The sequence below is a fragment of the Glycine soja genome, chromosome 5 (assembly GCF_004193775.1).
Source record: "Glycine soja cultivar W05 chromosome 5, ASM419377v2, whole genome shotgun sequence".
Lineage (NCBI taxonomy): Eukaryota > Viridiplantae > Streptophyta > Magnoliopsida > Fabales > Fabaceae > Glycine > Glycine soja.
In genome coordinates this window covers 28,879,281-28,899,627 of record NC_041006.1, presented here as the reverse complement: position 1 = coordinate 28,899,627, position 20,347 = coordinate 28,879,281, and positions in this window count along the sequence as shown.

Genomic DNA, 20,347 nt, shown 5'->3' with positions numbered 1-20,347 from the left:
AGGGCTAAATGATTATATGCTCATGAAGTGTAGAATAAATAAATACCGGTAGGTATTTATGTGATGTGTTAGTTTTGAGAGAGGCTTGACACAGGATAACATGGAGTATGATATGGGATTTATGTTATTTGATTTGGTGATATTCTTTTTCTTTTGGGGGATTTCAATTGTATATTCTTAACTTGTAACTCATTTTTGAATTTAGCTTTTTAAATTTAGTAATGATCCTTGACCGACTTTGTCCTCACATACTTGAAAAAGTTACAATGGAACCTTTGGGATTATCCATTGGTTTACATGAAAGTTTATATTCACTCAATGGATGACTTTGTGGCTTGATAAGATTGGAAGGAGAAATGATGATATTATTGTTTTACTCTATGCGGAATAAGGATTTAAAGTGGAGCAGTTGAATGGATACTTAATCCAAAATAAATGAAGCAATACTGAAATTATCAAAGACTAGTTGATTTTTCACATACATGTGTCATGAAAAACTTTGACGGGAGGTATCTGTCTTATAAAATCTATTATAGGGGAAGCAAGTAATTTCTTTTGTATATATTAATATATTTTTTTGGGTACATTTATATATGAATATATATGATCTTATAACTTGTATTAATTTTATAGTTTTATTTGAGGTTGTCTGTTTTTCTTTTTCTCTTTTTATTAGTTTGTGAAAATAGATTATATTACGAATATTGGGAAAAATGCAACAATGGTATACCCTTAACTAAATCATGGAATGAACAATGAAGGGGAAACTAATTATAACTTTGTACCAATTATAGATGATGCAATCTTCCTCTGAAAATTCTAATAACAAATAAACATTTTATTTTATTGCTTATAATGCTTCTTTCATATTAACAAAGTTTCTTCTCTTCCATATAGGTTTAGAAATTGCAATTTTCCTTTGTTGTTATAAACAAAGTTCTTCTTTCATTATCAAAATATCAAAATATGAGACACACACAAAGATGTGTGGATCAATAATTGGGTTGTCTATGCAAATTTTCTTTTGCTTTGTCTTTTTTCTATTCTTCTCTTTTATTTTTCAGTCTTTATCTTTGATTTGTCATATTATTGAATTTAATAGGGAATAATACCACATCAAGTTTGAAGCAATTAGGAATGGAATTCACTGTTTGGGTATTTAAGCATGTAAGTACAATATTTCTTGGCTTTTGATTTTTGTCATAAATCTTACTCGTACAATAAAAGTCTCTTGGCCTAGTAATAATTGTTTAGGAACTAGAAAGTATGGTTACAACATGCGACACGTATATGATATCACATTGGCATAGGGATATGACAAATTTTAAAATCATAGGACATGCTATGGTTAATACCAATGGAACTAGTGGGTGAAGCGGAATCTATAGATAATTAATACTAGTATATGCTTTTATAACTTATAATAGTACAATTTAAAAAGAAAATGTATGTAATTAAAAAATAATAATTTTCATAATTAATACTAGTATATGCTTTTTTAAAAATAATATTTTCATAATTTTAATTTTTTTTATTTAAAAAAACATTCTAAGACAGTTTAAAGAAAAATCGTCTTAGAAAGTTTACTTTCGAAGACAGTTTTTGGGAAAATCATTTTAGAATCCTCAATTTTTTTTAATTTTTTTTTTTAAAAAAATACATTCTAAGACATATGTGAAAAACCATCTTAAAATTCTCATCAATTTTTTTTAAATGATTCTATGATGGTTCTTTTTAAGATGGTTTTTGAAAGAACGATCACCTTAGAATTCTCAATTTTTTTTAATTTGTTTTAAAAAAATCCATTATAAGATGGTTTTTAACTTAGAATTATTTTAGAAAAGTGCCTTTTTAAGATGGTTGTATGCTAAAAATTGTCTTAGAATGATGTCATTCCAAGACGGTTTTCACTTGACAACCATCTTAGAAGAATACTATTCTAAGACAATTTTTAATTATGAATTGCCTTAGAATGATATCTTTTTCTAAGATTGTTTTTTTTGAACCGTCGTGAATTTAAATCTTGACTTTTCACGGCGTTAGATTTAAAGACCGTCTTTGAATGAGCCTTATAACCATCATTGTATAGCATTTTTTCTACAGTGTGGCTTAGTTTTAGGGATGTCTATGTTTAATATTTTTTTTATAATATTATTTAGAATTTGATAAATATTTTTTTTTTGTAAAATGAGTTTCTCTCAATTTCTGTCTCTTTTAATTCCAATAAAATAATCCTTTCAACTAATGCAATGGTTTGTTACATTAGTTGAGTAGCAATTCTACCCCTTTAATGTTCCTTAAATTGTTAAAACTTCATAGAATAATCATTTGTTATCTAAAACTTTTGAGCATACAATTTTTTAAAGAAAATAAATTTCATTTTAATATGCAACAATCAATAGCGCTAATGGAATAACAATTCTATCCTTATTGTTACTTGATTGTGAGGGTTTAATGACTAGCCATTTGCTCACTTAAATCCTTGGGCAAGTGTTTTTTTTTTAAATGTCATAGATAATCAAAGGTGTTCTTTTAAAGGAAAAATAACAAAATAAAAAAATACATTTTGGGTAAAGTATATATTTATAATGTTATATAATTTTGTGCAATTAATTATGGGTATCATTTTTAACGAATGCTGTAGGATGATAATAACTTCCCTACACGTAATTGACCCTCGAACCTATCTTTGTTTCCAAAGATAATTCTTGAAAGGGTTTTCCAATGCTTTTTTTTTTTCTCTCAAACCAAAATATTGGTAGTGACTTCATGTTTTAATATATTTTTCTGTCATTCCCGTTGTGACCCCAGTTGTGACAACCTCAGAATAGTTGCCCTGAGTTAATATTGTCTTAGAGAGGCAATATCGGCTTATTAACCCCGAGTCAATATTGTCTCAAAGAGGCAATATCAACTTATCAAGTAGAAAACTAATATTTACCCTGAAACAATTATCTGAGTCAATATTGTCTCAAAGAGAAAATGTTGACTTATCAAATAGAAAACTGATATTTATCCTTGGAAGTTGTTATTCATACCCAACATGAGCATGTGAGAAACACAAAACTGAATCCATATTATTGTTATGTTATCCAACTACATTTTGTTTTAAGGAATTTATTTTTACTTTGAAAAAGCAACATATCTTTATATAAATTCAAAATAATAAAATCAAAATAAACAAAAATGTGAATATATCTACTTTCAAACAAAAACATATTAAAATTCAAATCAATATATTATATAAACAGTAATGCTATTTCGTACGAAGACTTGAAGCACGAAAACCATGTAATAGTTAACTTGTTAATATGCCTAATGTGTAATTATTTTAGAAGATAATAAATTAAGATATTAAAAGAAATAAAATAATTTTCTTTATTCTATGCTAGATTGTATCCCGCTAATTGTGGAAGCTATCCCACTAAAATTGAAAAACCAATTTCAGCAAATTCTACAACTTTTGTACGGTGGAGCAACCCCATTGTTCGTTTTGTGCTTTGCTGCCGCTTGAACTCTTTCGAAATTTCTTGACATTAGAAATTCTTTTGCCATAAATATGTGGCAAAACTATATCTAAAAAGAAAACAATGCATTTCAACATGGATGATGGCCTGGACATATTCAGAGAGATAGCTAAATTTGATTTAGATTTTTTTAGTAGGTAAGTCTACATATTGTAGAAGCAAAGCTTCATGGTGAATCAAAGGTGATTCAAAGGTGTTTTGATGATAACAAAAGATGATGACAAAGGTGATGACAAAAAGCTCAAAGATCAATCAAAGAACAACTCAAGTGAATCAAGAACAATTCAAGAGTTCAAGATATAATCAAGAAGAATTCAAGACTCAAGAGGAAAGTTAAGAGTCAAGAATCAAAGATTCAAGGTTCAAGATCTCAAGAATCAAGATCAAGATTCAAGACTCAAGATTCAAAAATCAAGAGAAGGCTTAATCAAGATAAGTATGAAAAGTTTTTCTGAAAAATTGAGTAGCATATGATTTTTCTCAAAATATGTTTACCAAAGAGTTTTTACTCTCTGGTAATTGATTACCAGTAGAAAAAATTATTTTGAAAAAGTTTTCAAATTGAATTTACAACGTTTAAATTAATTTCAAAAAGCTGTAATCGATTACAATGTTTTGGTAATCGATTACCAATGCCTTTGAACGTTGAAATTCAAATTCAAAAGTGAAGAGTCACATCCTTTCACATAAAAGCTTTGTGTTATCGATTACACTAATTTGGTAATCGATTACCAGTGATTGTTTCTGAATAAAATCAAAAGATGTAACTCTTCAAATAGTTTTTGACTTTTTCAAATTGGTTTTTAAGTTTTTCTAAAAGTCATAACTCTTTTAATGGTTGTCTTGACCAGACATGAAAAGTCTATAAAAGCAAGGCTTTGTTTTGCATTTCAAGAATCTTGAACACTTATTCATACAATCCTTTACAAGCCTTGAATCTCTTTGAACTTCTTCTTCTTCTTTGTGCCAAAAGCTTTCCAAAGTTTTTCTGGTTTTCTAAACCTTGAAAACTTGTGCTATTCATCTTTTCATTCTCTTCTCCCTTTGCCAAAAAGAATTCGCCAAGGACTAACCGCCTGAATTCTTTTTGTGTCTCTCTTCTCCCTTTTCCAAAAGAATAAAGGACTAACCTCCTGAATTCTTTTGTGTCTCCCTTCTCCCTTGTCAAAGAATTCAAAATGACACAGTCTGAGAATTCTTTTGATTCTTCCCTTTCCCTAATACAAAAGTGTTCAAAGGACTAACCGCCTGAGAATTCTTTTGTATCCCCATTCACAAAGTATCAAAGGTTTAACAGCCTGAGATCTTTGTCTTAACACATTGGAGGATACATCCTTTGTGGTATAAGTAGAGGGTACATCTACTTGGGTTTGACTGAGAACAAGAGAGGTTACATCTCTTGTGGATCAGTTCTAGTGGAGGGTACATCCACTAGGTTCAAAGAGAACAAGGGAGGGTATATCCCTTGTGGATCTTTGCTTGTAAAAGGATTTTTACAATGTTGAAAGAAATCTCAAGGACCGCAGGTTGCTTGGGGACTGGATGTAGGCACGGGTTGTTGCTGAACCAGTATAAAAACTCTTGTGTGTTTGTCCTTCTTCCCTACTCTTTTAATTTCCGCTGTGCATTTAATTTCTGCTTTTACTTTCTGTTAAGTTTCTCTTCTACTCCTTATTCTCTTAACAACTTAGTAAAAGCCTTAGAAGAATAATTTTTTAATTAGTAAAGGTTTAGGAATAATTAATTCAACCCCCCTTCTTAATTATTCTGAGGCTACTTGATCCAACACATATAATATTAAATCATTATATGTTATTTATAAGATTTTATTGTCTCTATTAAAATGATCTTATAAGAATAAATTTATTAGAATATATAACATCTCATTTAGTGTGGTCGATTAAATATAATGTGTTGATATCATAAGTCTTATTTTCTGTTATTATGATGGATGAAATGGAAATAAGAAATATTTAGTAGTTATAATTTTTTTGAATGAGTATAAGGATGAAAATATACAACTCTTCATGAAAGAGTGCACCAATGAACAATTGCTTGTTGGCAAAGTCTATGAATACATTAGAGGTGCCAAGCCTATTGTTAGTTGGTGTTCTATTATATGGAACCCAGCAATCCCCCCCAAGATGTCTTTCATTCTATGGCTTGCTAAAAGGAATTGGTTGCTTACTCTTGACAAAGCTGCTTTTTTGAACAAAGGTTTCCTCTGCCCTTTATGTTCAAATGAGGCTGAGTCAAATGCTCATTTGTTCTTTTTTTTGCAGGAAATCTCTCCAAGTTTGGGCTCACATTCGTGATTTGGCTCCTTTCCGCAGGTGTTTCACTTCTTTGTAGCGCATTACTGACTCTTTAATTAGGGGCCGATCCACATCAGGTGTTCAAGGAAAATTTCGTTGTCTAGCTATAGCAATTACAGTCGACTGCATCTGACTGTCTAGGAACAAGCTGATTTTTGAAGATTATCAATTTTCTGTAATAGAGGTTATTAGCAAGATTAAGTTTCTTATGTATAGACAAATGTACATGTTGCATTTGTTTTAACATTTTGATATAGGCCTTCTTGTATTAGGGAGGCTTTTGATTTTCTTTAGCTGCGGGGTATACCCCGTTTATTGTTGTATCATTTTGGGTTTAATATAATTTACATTTTTTCCAATAAAAAAAAGACACTATAAAAAAAAGCTTTTTTACGACACATCTTCGATGATGGTCGCAACAAAACTGTCTTAGTAGGCTAGGTGGTGACATTTTCGTAAATATAGATGCTTCTACAAGGACGATTACTCATAAGAGCGTCTTAGTAGGTTAGGCTCTGGCATTTTTGAAATTAATTAGAAGCCATTTAAGACGGTTTCTTTGTAAAACTGTCTTAGAAAGCATGGATACAAAGATGATTTTTGAAAGCCGTCTTTAAGTTTAAATATATATGCACGCGCTCATCACTCACGCTCATCGCTTTGGAATTTCGATTTTACTCTTTCTCTCTTTGTTTCTCTCTCTGAATGTAGCGCCTCATGTCCATTGAATCTTCATCTCCAGTTTTAGCCAGCCATGGATGTTTGCGTAAAAGAAGTGTTGGAGACTTCGATTGTCATCGAGAGGAGGCCAAGAACAACGTCATGTTGGCGCCCCTTTTGGGTTCGGTTATTGAACTTAGCGATTCCGACACGAATGAAGACGAGGGCCATGATTTGGATAGTGCAGTCACCTATGCAGTGAACAGTGCTTCTTCTTTGGTAGAGAGTCCGTCTAAGAAGCGAAGGACGAGTGAGGCTAGAGGAGTGGTTTTTCCAGTTGGATTCGTCACCCCTCTTCCTTCGGCGCTGACACCTCCTCCCACTTTGGTGTTGTCCTTGCTGGCGATGGAATAGGCATCTAACTTGGTGGCATCGCACGCCAGCATGAGTAGAAGTTTGGGTTTGACTAGCTTCAAGCAGTTCTGGAAGGCCAGGGATTATGATGGTGCTTCTCTCGGAGGCTCTGGATCTTCATTAGATGCGTTTTGTTCTTACGAAATCAAACCTTTTATGAACCTTCTTTGTTATGCAATGAATAAATTCAATAAGTTCTTCATTGTCATAAATATTCTTGTTGCCCTTTTCTTTTGGTTGATTCTTTTATTCCTTTTGTCAGGCTGTCACAAAGCTGAGGTTCTTTTCATTAGCATGTGTTGTTGACAATGTAACCATAATCCTGTTCACTTTTAGAGGATGCATTATGTTCTCATGTACTAAAAATAATGCTTCCATCATCCTATTCATTTTGTTGCTTTGACTGAAGGCACAAACTTTGAAGGAGTCATATATGTAGTGCAAATTATATGAATATTTATTTATTTATTTTGTAGTAAAGTCGCAAAGATATGAATGATTTCTTTGTTGAGAGGGATATAAAGTTTGTGTAAATATATGACTGTCCATGTTAGAAACTAAATAGAAAAGTTTATTTAAAGAGGAATTATTTAATTTAATGCCCTCAACTTTTCTAATGGTTTTTATCCCAAAAAAATCCACTGGTGTCAATTTAGTAGTACATCTATAATGAGAAAAGTTAATATAATAAGAGTGGAACTGGAAGAAGACAAGGGGTGCAAATTTTGGTTATGGCTTTTTTACTCTCTCTCTATGTAGTTGTACTTGGAGCCTCTTTACTTCCATCTGTTGCCTATTTGATATATCATTTCCCTTGCCACTGCATCCTGATCTCCATGAATGCAATTTCAGTTTATGCTCTTGGATTATAAGATTATAAACCTTTTAATCCTTATTAAATTTTTATGCATAGATTATTTTGTTGCTATTTGCTTTCCTTTTAATATTTATTAATTTATTGCCTATGAGAATCTTAAAGGAACCAAGTTCGACAGCTTGGGAAGTATCTAAGCATAAGTTTCTGCTAGAGTTGCTTTAAGTGGTTCTTCAGTGGTATTGGGGATTTATGTGGGTTTGACAACTTCCCCAGCTCTGGTTTGATACTATTTAAGAACACGTAAGGCTCTTTTGATTTTGATTTTCTTCACATTTAGCCAAATTTACTTCTCACTCACCTTAAATTATGTAGCAGCTATTCTTGGGTATCACATATGTATATTGTTTAATGAGACCTAACGATTATCATAGCAGCCTGAGAGTTACATTGTACATAGGCCTAAGACAGTATGTTGCTATTAAGAGAAGATAGTGAACAACAAGTGATAAATGTTTTTTTGGAAAACATAGATAAATCTACTTTTGTATTTATATTTGTGATTGTGTCATTTCTATAATTTCACTTGTGCCATAAGGTACACTACAAGCATGAACTTTTTGGATTTCATAGAAGTCCATGAGCTAGTGCTAGGCTTTTGACTTGTTATTAACTAATAGAAGGCATACTGACAAACTATAAGTCTATAACTTACGACTTAGTGAACTCAATAAATAAAAATGATGCTTTACCACATGACGGATATCTCCTCGTACTTGGGAAATACCAGAATTCAATCATGATTATGAATACCTATATCTTCTTAAGAAACTAATGGGGTAGTGTCACAAACTTCAACTAGTTGTTTCTATAAACTCTACCCTTAACTTCCATATTACAAACATGTGAGTTGAATATCTCCCTATACTTGGGAAATGTCAAAACTCAATTATGATTATGAATACCTATTATAATGGGGTAGTGTCACTAGCTTCAACTAGTGTTATTTATGATCTATATTAAACTTAACCCTTAACTACTAATATGTGAGTTGAATTTCTAGAATTGCAAGATTGCTTGAGAATAATTGCAGGTAGTAATGACAAACTAAGGAACATATCAGCTGACCCAAAATATCACTGGGGTGCAAACACACACACACACACACACACACACACACACACACTTTGGACAATGCCCAGGCTTGTCATAGACTGCATAATTCCTTTTTTTTTTTGCAGAAATATGGTAGGTAGATATAATTCAGAGGAAAAAAAGAGATAGAGAAAGTGGCCACAAGTTAAGAAGTTAAAAATAATTTTAATATAAACGAGCATAATTACATTAATCTATGGACTATTTTCCCAAATGGATTGATAAAAAGAAAGACTAATGAAATTGCATTCTAGGTTTGCAATTTAGCCTTTAGTTTGTAGAGTTCTAGTGTTGTGGTCTTGCTGCTATTGATTGATTGGTTGTGGCTCTCCTGAACACTTGTTCCAACACTAGTTAAAGTTTTATTAATCAGCCTCGGATACAATGTAACAGATAACACAAATAAATGACTAACATGCATAATATATTAAGGCTAGCAACAAGTGATAAAAGTTTTATCAAATAAGTGATTAACATTTTATTCTTAACCGATAACTGCTATGTTGAGGAATGAATGTGGAGGGTTCTAAGTTCTCAAGTAATTGTCTAGATACTAACATAGCAATATGCCTTCTTCCCTTTTATGCAAATTCTATTTGGACTTTAGTCCAACCTATGTTGGATGTGGTCTTATCTGTACTCACCTAGTCAATTGTTCTGTTTTCCTTGGAGCTATTATATCATGGGGCTTTCTGTGGCCTTTTGTCTGTGAGCATGCTGGCAACTGGTATCCAGTTGACCTTGGTAGCAATGATTTCAAAGGTCTTTATGGATACAAGGTATGGCTAACCAAATATACTTGCAAGACATTGCTTATGTATCTTCATGAAAATAGTGCTTGTGATCTCTACCTGAAGCTCTATGCCAAGAATAAAGGAAAACAATGCCTTGATGTTTTTTTAAACCTAAAGTGCAAGTGTAAATTTGAAATTGACGTTGGAAAGTCTTGATTACTCCTAACGGGAGAACCAAGCTTGAGCCACTTACAATTTATCAATTTAAACTATCAAATGTAATGCATGATATTTATCTTCTATGCATCTTAACTTTCAAGTACAAAAGAAAATAGTCAATAACATACAATGGGGAATATTAGATGGTTATTAACATTCAAATTTTAAATTTTAAAATAATCAATGCAGTTTCCTTGCTTCAGTCAGGATATAGTCCTAATTTTAAATTTTGCAATAGCTTAAGGATATTATTTGTACTTCTGATGCATGATGTATGTAATTTGCCTATTGGTATGATTTCATTTTGTAATTTATTGACAAATTGCATAGCTTTGGCCTCTTGATCTGGCTTAAAAGTAGTTAAAAAATTAGTTTATTCTTTAACATTTGGAGTTTTCTGTATTAACAGAGAGATCCTAAAATTGGTGAACTTGAAGCCCTGTCTTTTGATTTTAATCTATGTCAAGCTGTGGCTACATAGGAACAGGTAAACAACTTAGTCTGTGTTTTTCTGATTGTGATTAATCAGAAGTCTATCATTTCTGTCTTGTTATACACATCCAGATGCATTTGATATCCTACTTGATAGGTATTGCTATTAGACAAGATGCTTCTCAATATGAAAGGATAAGTTTTGATATGTAAGGAATAAATAATAAGTATTCATTGTTGTTGCTGCTTCTTTGCTTTTTCCATCTCCCCTATGTTTTTATTAAATTTTTTATAGTTTTGTTTTTCTAATATTCTAATTTACTTACTAATTAACAATATCATAGTGTGATTATAAGCTCTATCATGTTGTAATTACTAATTTACTTTTGCAGAGTTGGGATTGATATTTTAACAATTGAAGTTCGATATGAGCACCTAAATGTTGAGGCAGAGGCTTAGTAGATAAAATTAAATACGCTTAAAAATTGGCTTTTATGCTTTTCATGCACTTACATCATGCTTTTTGTGATTCCTTATGAACTTGTTTGCTCACTATTTCTTGGCGTGCAGTTTGCTCATAGGAAGTGTATCCAAAGATGGTGCAATAAGAAAGGAATTTGAATATGTGAAATTTGTAATCAAGTTGGGGCTCGGTCATGATTATTTTTTCTTCATTAGCTGCCTAAATATAAAATTAGAAATGATGAGTTATATTTCACTCTTTTAAGGAATTTTCACCAAATTATTCTCTTCCACGGGTCAGAAGCAATGCAATAATGGCGATTGATATAACGTAGTAATTTTAAACCAGTGTTGGACTAACTGATTTTTGTATGGCTTCTTATTTATTTCCATCTTTTGAAAGGTTTTGCTTAATGCCCTGTGAGTCGGAATTTTCTATGTAAGCCTTTGGCTGCTTATTCTTCATTCTTATGTCTCAGGTATGATGCCTAGGAAAATGATCCTTCACATCATGACAAATCAAGATGCCCAAAAATTTACTACGTTGCAGAGTAATCGATCCCATTATACACATCTGAGGGTATAGTAGTTAGTTCAATATTTTTTTCTTCCCCCCAATTTGATGTTACTAAACAGACCACAAAAGCTAAACTTCCTTAACCATGAAATCGCAAGTTCATAAAGTGAATTCTTATATTTCTTATAAAATTACAAATTATTTTACTTTGGGATCATTGTTAAATGTACAATTAAGGCCGTCGGAAGATCGATTAACGAAGCTATATCATTTTTGAGATCTCAAGTGGTTTAGTTTTTAAAGGATATATATCATTTTTCATCTGCTAGCTAGTTGGAAGGATGAGACAGTAATTACAGATATTTTGCATTAAACAAAGAAATGATGTTAAAATAATTAAAAATAAAAAATATAGCTCTTTTGTTGTAAAAGAATGATAGTGGCTTCTTTACTATTTTTTAGATTTGTCAAATAAAAAAGAATCTAGAGTTGTTTGAGAATGACCCATCAGTCAAACTTGTGATATTAAAGGTAAAAGATAAGTTATCTTATTGCATTGATGGGGAATGTCCATATGAAATTAAATTTGTAGTTTCTTATTTAGTTAAATATTTTATCTTTTGAGCTGATTAATTTTTTTCTTAAATGAACTGTTTTTTTTTATTATTGAATATTGAAGTACCTATTTATGCCTATATGATTGTTTGATTAGTTTCCATTATCATATTGAAGTAGTAAGTATCCTCTCTTTTTCGATGTTAACTAGGGTAATTGAAAAGATTTTTGTGCCATTGGTCATGTGGTATCAGTGGTTACATCTTCAGTTGCATGTACAACTTGTCCAAACCAACAAAAATTTTGAGCAAAAATCCCTACATATAGTTGTAGGTATCGGTAAAGTTAGTTGTTTTTTGACAATGATTATGTATATTCATATAATCAAAATCATTTATTTAATTTTTACCTAGTTGTAGGTATTCCTGAAACAACGTATTATGCATGTTCTATTGATAATTAATACTTTTTATTTTTCTTTATAATTACAAATATAATCTTATTTTTAAAAATAAAGAAAATAATTTTTTATTTTTTTAGGAAAATGACATTCTAGCCAAAACCGTCTTAGAATCTTTAATTTTTTAAAATAATATTTTTTTAAAAAAATACATTCTAAGACGGTTTTTCAGAGAATCGTCTTAGAATATGTATTTTTCTAAGACGGTTTTTAACTAAGAATCGTCTTAAAAAAATATCATTCTAAGATTATTTTTAACTAAGAACTATCTTAGAAGAGTGCCTTTTTTTAAGACCGTTTTTTATGGAACCGTTGTATAAGATGAAGACTTTGTACGACACTACCTATAACGACGATTAATAACTGACGTAGAATAGCCTTTTTAACTGACGTATAATAATTTTTTTAGGGTTGTGAGGGTTACGATCTTCAAATCATATGTATCAATTTTGTTTTCTAATATCAACTACTAGAAAAGAAGTTTTCCACGTCGATTCTTTAGTACATTCCATGACGGTTCAAAAACCGTCTTTGAATCCATTATCGTGGAAAGTCAATATTTTTCACGACAGTTTTTAAACCATCTTATAATCTCCATTTCTATGTTGATTTTCTCTAAAACGATATTAGAATGTGTTATTTTTTGTTTTAAAAATATTAAAAAAATTATAATTTTTAAGATGATTCTTTACAAAAACCATCTTAAAAAGTAGTCTTATTAGGACGGTTTTTTGAAAAACCATTTTGGAAAATTTACTTTCTCGGATGATTTTTTTAATAATTGTCTTAGAAAACCTACTTCCAAAGAAGGTTTTCTGAAACAACTGTCATAGAAATTCTATTTTCTAAGACATTTTTTTTAAAGAATCATCTTAAAAATTGTTATTTTTATAAAATGTCTTTGGTTTTTTTGTTTCACTTTTAAAATTCATTGTTTTTTATACAAATTTTTTATAATAAAAAATGTAGTATTTTTGTACTTGGATGTAAAAAAAGAAAGAAAAAAGACATATTCAACAAAGACATTGCATTATATCAGCTGTCATTAACAAGTATTGATTTGAACCACAATTTGTAAACTAGGTTACCTTTGGCTTTAATATCTTTTGACTGTCTGGATGGTTAATCCTTGCATCACACGACATGCCATGAAGAACTTCAAATGTCAAGGTGCAAGCCAATGCATAAACGTGTATTAGATTAGATATAATTTAGTTAATTATACTATGATTGTTTATATAAAATGAGGATCATGTGAGCTCAAATTGGGGTTTCAGTCCGAGAATAAATAATTTAGAAGAATTTGTGTGTTTACCCTTTAATTGATTCCCTCTTGATAGCAATGCAATTTATACAAATTAGAGGCAGGGCATAGAAATTGATGAATTGAAAATTGCAGATATGTGGTATACATAGTTTAAAATAACACCAAACCAAAAAATATAACACCAAACCGAGCATAATTCTAACAAATAAATTATGTGGTAAATTCTTGAAAGAAAGGATTCATAACTAGAAGGCACACACCAGAAAGCAGAGAAATGAACCACAACCTGCAAAATGGACCAAAAAAACATAATTTATAAATGATCTATGAATTCCGTAGCTAACTAATTATAATAATATATGAAACCAAAGTGATTTAAACTAAATGAATTCATATTGGAGGTTCATGTATATTTTTTTAATCATTAACTCAACTTCATTTATTGCAATAGCTCGTGTTAATTTTAGGTTTGTGGGACCTAAAATTTTATCAAATTTTTAGTTGGATTTTTAAATTCTTTTTTTATTGGATTCCTAAATTTGTATTTATTTTTAAATTAGGTTCATAAACTTATATTTATTTTTTGATTAATTAGGTTTCTGCATTAGAGACTCAATTAAGAATAATCAAATAGTTCATATGTACTTGTTGATTAATTTAACCATAATTTTATGGTTATGTTATTTATTATTTATTATTCAAAACCCTTTATTATAAAAAACTTAATATATGTTATAATTTATTGTTAAATGACAATATAAAATTATATTGTTAGCGTATTTTAATAATTTTTTTACTAATTTAGCCTATATCCATTAAAATTTGAGAATGGATGAACACAATATCAAGTTTTTATATAATTAATAAAATATTATGATTTTTTTTGTGCTTTTTTAAAATAAATATAAATAAGTGAATTTTTATTAAAAGGATATGACAATACGTATGGATCGAACTCTATAATGAAAAGCTATTTTCATTATGGTTTAATTGTTTCGATCTCATAATGTCACTAAAAATTGCTGATTCAACTCGTGGAATAAGTTTTTGTACATAGGTCATCATAAATACAAAATTGAAAATACTTTCCTAAACCAATACCCTAAGAGACGCCCTGAGGGATATAAAAAAAATTTAGAATATCATTTTTTTGTTTCCAAGCAAAATATAACAGGGAACATGAAATAAGATATAAAACATATAAAATCTGTTTCTACTTGGGAGAGAAGCTCAAAGACTACAATGCTAACCCTCTGTTGAATGGTCTAAACAACTGCCCCTTGCTAGCTGAACTAATTGGAATAGATTTTACCGAATTGGCAAATGCGATATGATTCACCCACAGTAGCTGCCACAGAACCTATGGAAATAGAACTATCCAGAATTAATTGTAATTGTAAAGGTAACATTTGTATTCAGAGCTTCTGCAAAAACCATGTTTGCAATATATTCTAGGTTAATGACACCAATTTAATGAACAATGTAACGTACTCTTGTTCTATGGACTTGGGCATACAACCTTGCGTGATAGCGGTTTCTCCTGCTCATAAAATTCTTCATTATCGACAATCATAAGCATGTGCTAGATAAGAGAAAAATAGGTTATGGTATACTTAAATGATCTAAGATCACATAGAATATAGTTGAATAACAATATTTGGTAAATTGGTCGAGTGAAAAAGCACTTAGCCGGCCATATGTTTATATTGATTTAAGAGTTCATACATACATATACGTAAAATAAAGGGCAATAAATACGAAACTTAAGAATCTAAACAATCACTTAAGAATCCGCTAATTAGAATCCAAAAACTTGAGGTTCAGCTTGCAATAGGTGTCACCAAATACAATTATCAACCAGTTCATTGCTAGTTAAAAAAATGTATGAATAATGAAAAGTGAAAACACTCTTAAACTATATTTCCCAGTTAATATCTTGGATTCTTGGTACGTGAAAATTAAAATAGCAGTAACTCATAGCATAGTGATGTGTCATTAATTTCTCCTATTTCTTAATCCTTTTTGTCACCATTTTAATTACTGATTAGTCTTAATTGTCAAATTAATTATGCAGTTTTATCATTTGGGGCTACTTGACTAATTTTGTGTTTTTTATTTAATTTCAGAAGAATTATAAGCAATTGTGCTTGAATCCGAAATTGGGCTTGGACTTGAAGAGAGCAGACAATTTTATTTTATCAAATCTTATCTTATCCAAATTTTATTTCATCTAGATTTTATTTCGTATAGATTTTATTCCATTCAATCTTATCTTATCTTGTCCAGATTTTATTCCATCCAATCTTATCTTATCTTGTCCAGATTTTATTCCATTTATGGGCTTGGACTTAAAACAGATTTGTAAGCTTTGGGGCTGAGGACCTATATAACAATACTAGAGTTTTAGTTTAGAAAGTTTTTGGGAGAGGAGAATAATTCTAGGATTTTAGAATTCCAGTTTTTACTGTTCATGCACACTGTTCACGTAGAATAAAATTAGTTTTTTGCAATTTCGTTTCTGCTTCAATCTACAATTTCGTTTTCTGCTGATTAATGGAAGGCTAAGTCTCCAGCGTTGTTTTCTCTTGAGGATCAAACACAACTCTCTTTGAGGTTTTGTTATTACTATTGAGTTCTGATCAGTTTTTCCTCTTCACCAATTACCTTGTACTTGTTGCTATTAATCCATGCATGCTTAGTGCTTGATTAATTGTCTCTGCGCTTAATTTACGTTCATGCTTAATGATTAGTTTCGTTCATGATTAATTGGTGTATGTGTTGCTTAATCACATAATGCAGCCTTATGTTAATTTTCGCTTAGTAATTTAATTTAGGGTTGGATTAAGTGGTTGAATTGGTTAGGGATAAATCCTCGTAACCTAGGATAAAAGACTTGCTTGTGAATCAAGGGGAAACAACATGTTTTAATTCTGTTATTTTCTAATTAAAATTTGCTCGTTATTTAAATTACAAAAACAAACAATCCCCCCCCCCCCAATTTGTTACTATTTTATCACTATCTATTATGAACGTTGGTTGACCATTGCTCATTGGGAGACGACCTAGGATCACTTCCTAGATATTGCATTTTTAATGTTTATTTGATTTGGGTATGGCCTCGATCACATAGCGTGGTCCAATGTCTTGGTGATTGGAATATATACCAGATTGTGAGAATGCATCAGATCCCTGTAAAGGAAATAACAGATAATGGTTTATATTAGGTAACTTTATATACATTTAAAACTTGCCAAATCGTGTTTGGGAAGATATATATTAATCTAGCTCAAACCTGACTGCAAACCATGCATAGTACTGCCACGACAAGTGTTTTCACATGGCTTAGCTGTGTAAGAAAAAATGCAAGACCCAGGAACCCAATTGATTGCATAATCAGTGAAAATACAAAATTTTTAAAGCAAAATTGTTTTAATGGGTGAAAAGGGAGAATGAATTAGTCCAGATCTCAATAGCCTTTACTTGATGGTTTAACTAGAATATTATTTTTCTTGGACAATTGAAAAAATTCACAACAAAAATTGTTTCTACTAAGGATTGAAATAAACGTCCATGTACTATTATTTGATTTAAAAAATTTATTAACAACAATTTATTTTATTAATCAAGATTATCTTCATTAAGGGCCAGTAACTTTCTTACCTTTTGAACAGGGGTTATGGAAAGGCCTTTGCTCACAAGTGTATAAGCAATCTAGCCTCCTATATTTGCAAAAATAGCCATGGTAGGATAGACCATAGGACTAAATTGAGAAAACAAAAGCACCTCATATACAAGTTTGTACAAATAATAAGATATTCCATCATCATATAATACAAATTTGAAACCATACTAACCTCCTTGATGGGGTGTTAAGCCAAAGTCATCATGAACTCAGTAGGATATGGGTAGTTCACCATCACCTAATAACTATATGCAACCTTTGCCCAGTCATACAGATCTTTTGTTCTTTTCAATTTCCTTCAATTAATCAGCACAAGAGAAATAACAAAACATGGATATCACCATTCATAATCATCTGACACAAAAACAAACGCATATTTCTAAATGCCTTCTGACATAAGTTGAAAGTTTTGGTTAGAAGCTCAAGCCCATTATTTGTTTGGCCTGTAGATGCTATCTCATTCCATGACTGGTTTATATAGTTAAAGCTAGCAAGTGAAACTTTCTTGCTATGGACACAAACAACAGAGTAAAACCGTTAGTAATCACAACACTGCCAAATACCTGAACAACTTACGATGACTCACTAACTTACTTACCTTAAAAGCATTGGAAACAAGGTCATAGAAATTTTCAGTGACATTGAATTTCAGAACTTGAGAAAATGACCTGTTAATTAATTCATTAAATGGACAAAATATTTCATGCAGACTTCTCTTTATCAGTTTCTCTATGATCACCTGATCATTCAAGCTATAGATCAAGACAACAATCACATTTTAGATGTAATATCATACTATCAGCCGTTAGAGTGAATCAACATTTAATTCACTTGTCTTTAGAGAAATTACCAAGAAATATAAATAGTTGTCTTCACAAGACTTGAGTTTAATTGAGTTGAAAGTAAGCAGTAAGACATACTTTAACATCAAGAAGTTCCAAATAACACACATTTTTATCTTTAGACACAATTAAACAGTCAATTAAAGAACAACTTGATATAAAACAATGGGGGCAATTTATCATACAAATCCTACTAGTTTTGTGCAAACTAGACCAACATTATGTGGACAGTTTGATGGGTATCCCCCACCAACCTCCATAGGTGAATTTGATGAGGCAGAATTTGCAGTCAAATCTTTGATAGGTTAAAGCTGAAAAGAATTTTGGGGTTTCATATACTTGTTTTCCAAGGGAGTGGGAAGAACATGAGAACATGTAGACATAGCTCTCGAGGCTCCTAAGTGAATCAGCTATGCCTGTCTTGATTTCAACATAAAATTCACCCAACCTTATGATTTTCTTCCTCCACGACAACTACTTGAGAGTCATAGAGTTTCCTCACATCCTTCAATGAACATTTTCACTTTACAATGAGGATATTAGGAAGAAATAAACACAAAAAAGATAAAATGTCAATGTGCAATTTTAAGGTACATAGATGTCAGAAACCACCTATCAAATCTCAACCAACCATAGTATACACTTACCTTCTTGGAACTTTTATAGTGTTGAAGCCATAGACATGCCATATTTGTGTCCACAAGGAAAACTACTAAACTCATTCACCCCCAAAAATTCAAATATATCACAACATTAACAATTTTACAATAAAAATAACATATTCAATTATAACACACACATAGATAGAGTATGCAAATAAGGGTAAGTAAAAGGGTTTGCGATTGCATCAGATGTGATGTTCGCCATTATTGGTCCTAGCTTCCATACAAATAGGGCAAATGAGATTGTCAATGTTAGTGAGGTTGCACTCGTTCTCTTGGCTAATGCTCCCATTTGCAAAGGAATAAGAAGCCTCGCCTCCTTCAATTCTACAACCTTGTATTGCAATTCGATGGAGGTAATGACTGTGTTGTTGGATAATATACACTTGATTTAGCCCATTAATCAAGTGTTAGGCCCACTAAGTTTGTGCTACTACTCCAAAGAAAATTCTAGAGAAGCGTAGAAATAAGTAGAAGTAATATTTAATTGGAAGAAGTGTGTAGAACTAAGTAGTTGGGAGAAATGTGTAGAAGTCTCCCTTGAAGTGTGTGGAATATTTGATGTACTCTCCCTTGAAGCCTATAAAAGGGGGAGAGGTTGTCATTTGTAAATAAGCCACAAAAAAACCAAAGCATTTCTCAAGTCATAAAAACTAGCCCCTTTCCAAATATTCTCTCCTCCTCCTCCATTTCTCTCAAAAACTTCCTATAACCTTCTCCTTTCCAACAAAGTGGTATCAAAACTTAGGTTATGATAAGAAATCCCTCTATAGTCATGGCAAGCAATGGAGTGGCATCCTTCCAAGTTCCACTTCTAAAGGGGAGCACTTATGACAATTAGAGCATCAAAATAAAGGTCTTTCTTGGAGCACATGATGTTTGGGAAATGGTTGAAAAAGGATATAAGGTGCCACAAGATGAGACTTCACTATCCGAGGCACAAAAGGAGACTTTAAAGGATTCAAGAAAGAGAGACAAGAAAGCTCTCTTCCTATCTATCAAGCATTAGATGATGATGTGTTCGAGAAGATTTCTAATGCAACATCTGCTAAGGAGGCATGGGATAAGCTTCAAACCTCCCACAAAGGAGAAGACAGAGTAAAGAAGGTGTGTCTCCAAACTTTACTAGGTGAGTTTGAATCCTTACATATGAAAGAGTTAGAGTCCATTTTCAATTATTTCTCAAGAATTCTCGTTGTTTCAAATCAACTAAAAAGAAATGGTGAGAAGTTAGAAGATGTAAAAATTATGGAGAATATACTACGCTTGTTAGATCCCAAATTTGAACACATTGTTGTGACAATCGAGGAAACCAAAGATTTAGAAACCATGACGATAAAACAACTTCAAGGACCACTACAAGCTTATGAGGAGAAGCATAAGAAGATGCAAGAAGCATAAGAGGAAGCAAGAGATCACTGAGCAACTCTTGAAGATGCAATTGAAGGAGAATGAAGAAAGTCAAGGAAATGAAAGAAGTCAACAAGGTCGAGGTAGAGCTCAAGGTCGCAGTCGAGGACAAGTTGGATGTGGCAACAATAGACGAGGTTCAAATTTCATCAGCAACAGTTACAAGAAAGGAAAAAGCTCAACAAGAGAACGTGGAAGAGGCTATGCAAGCACAAGGTAT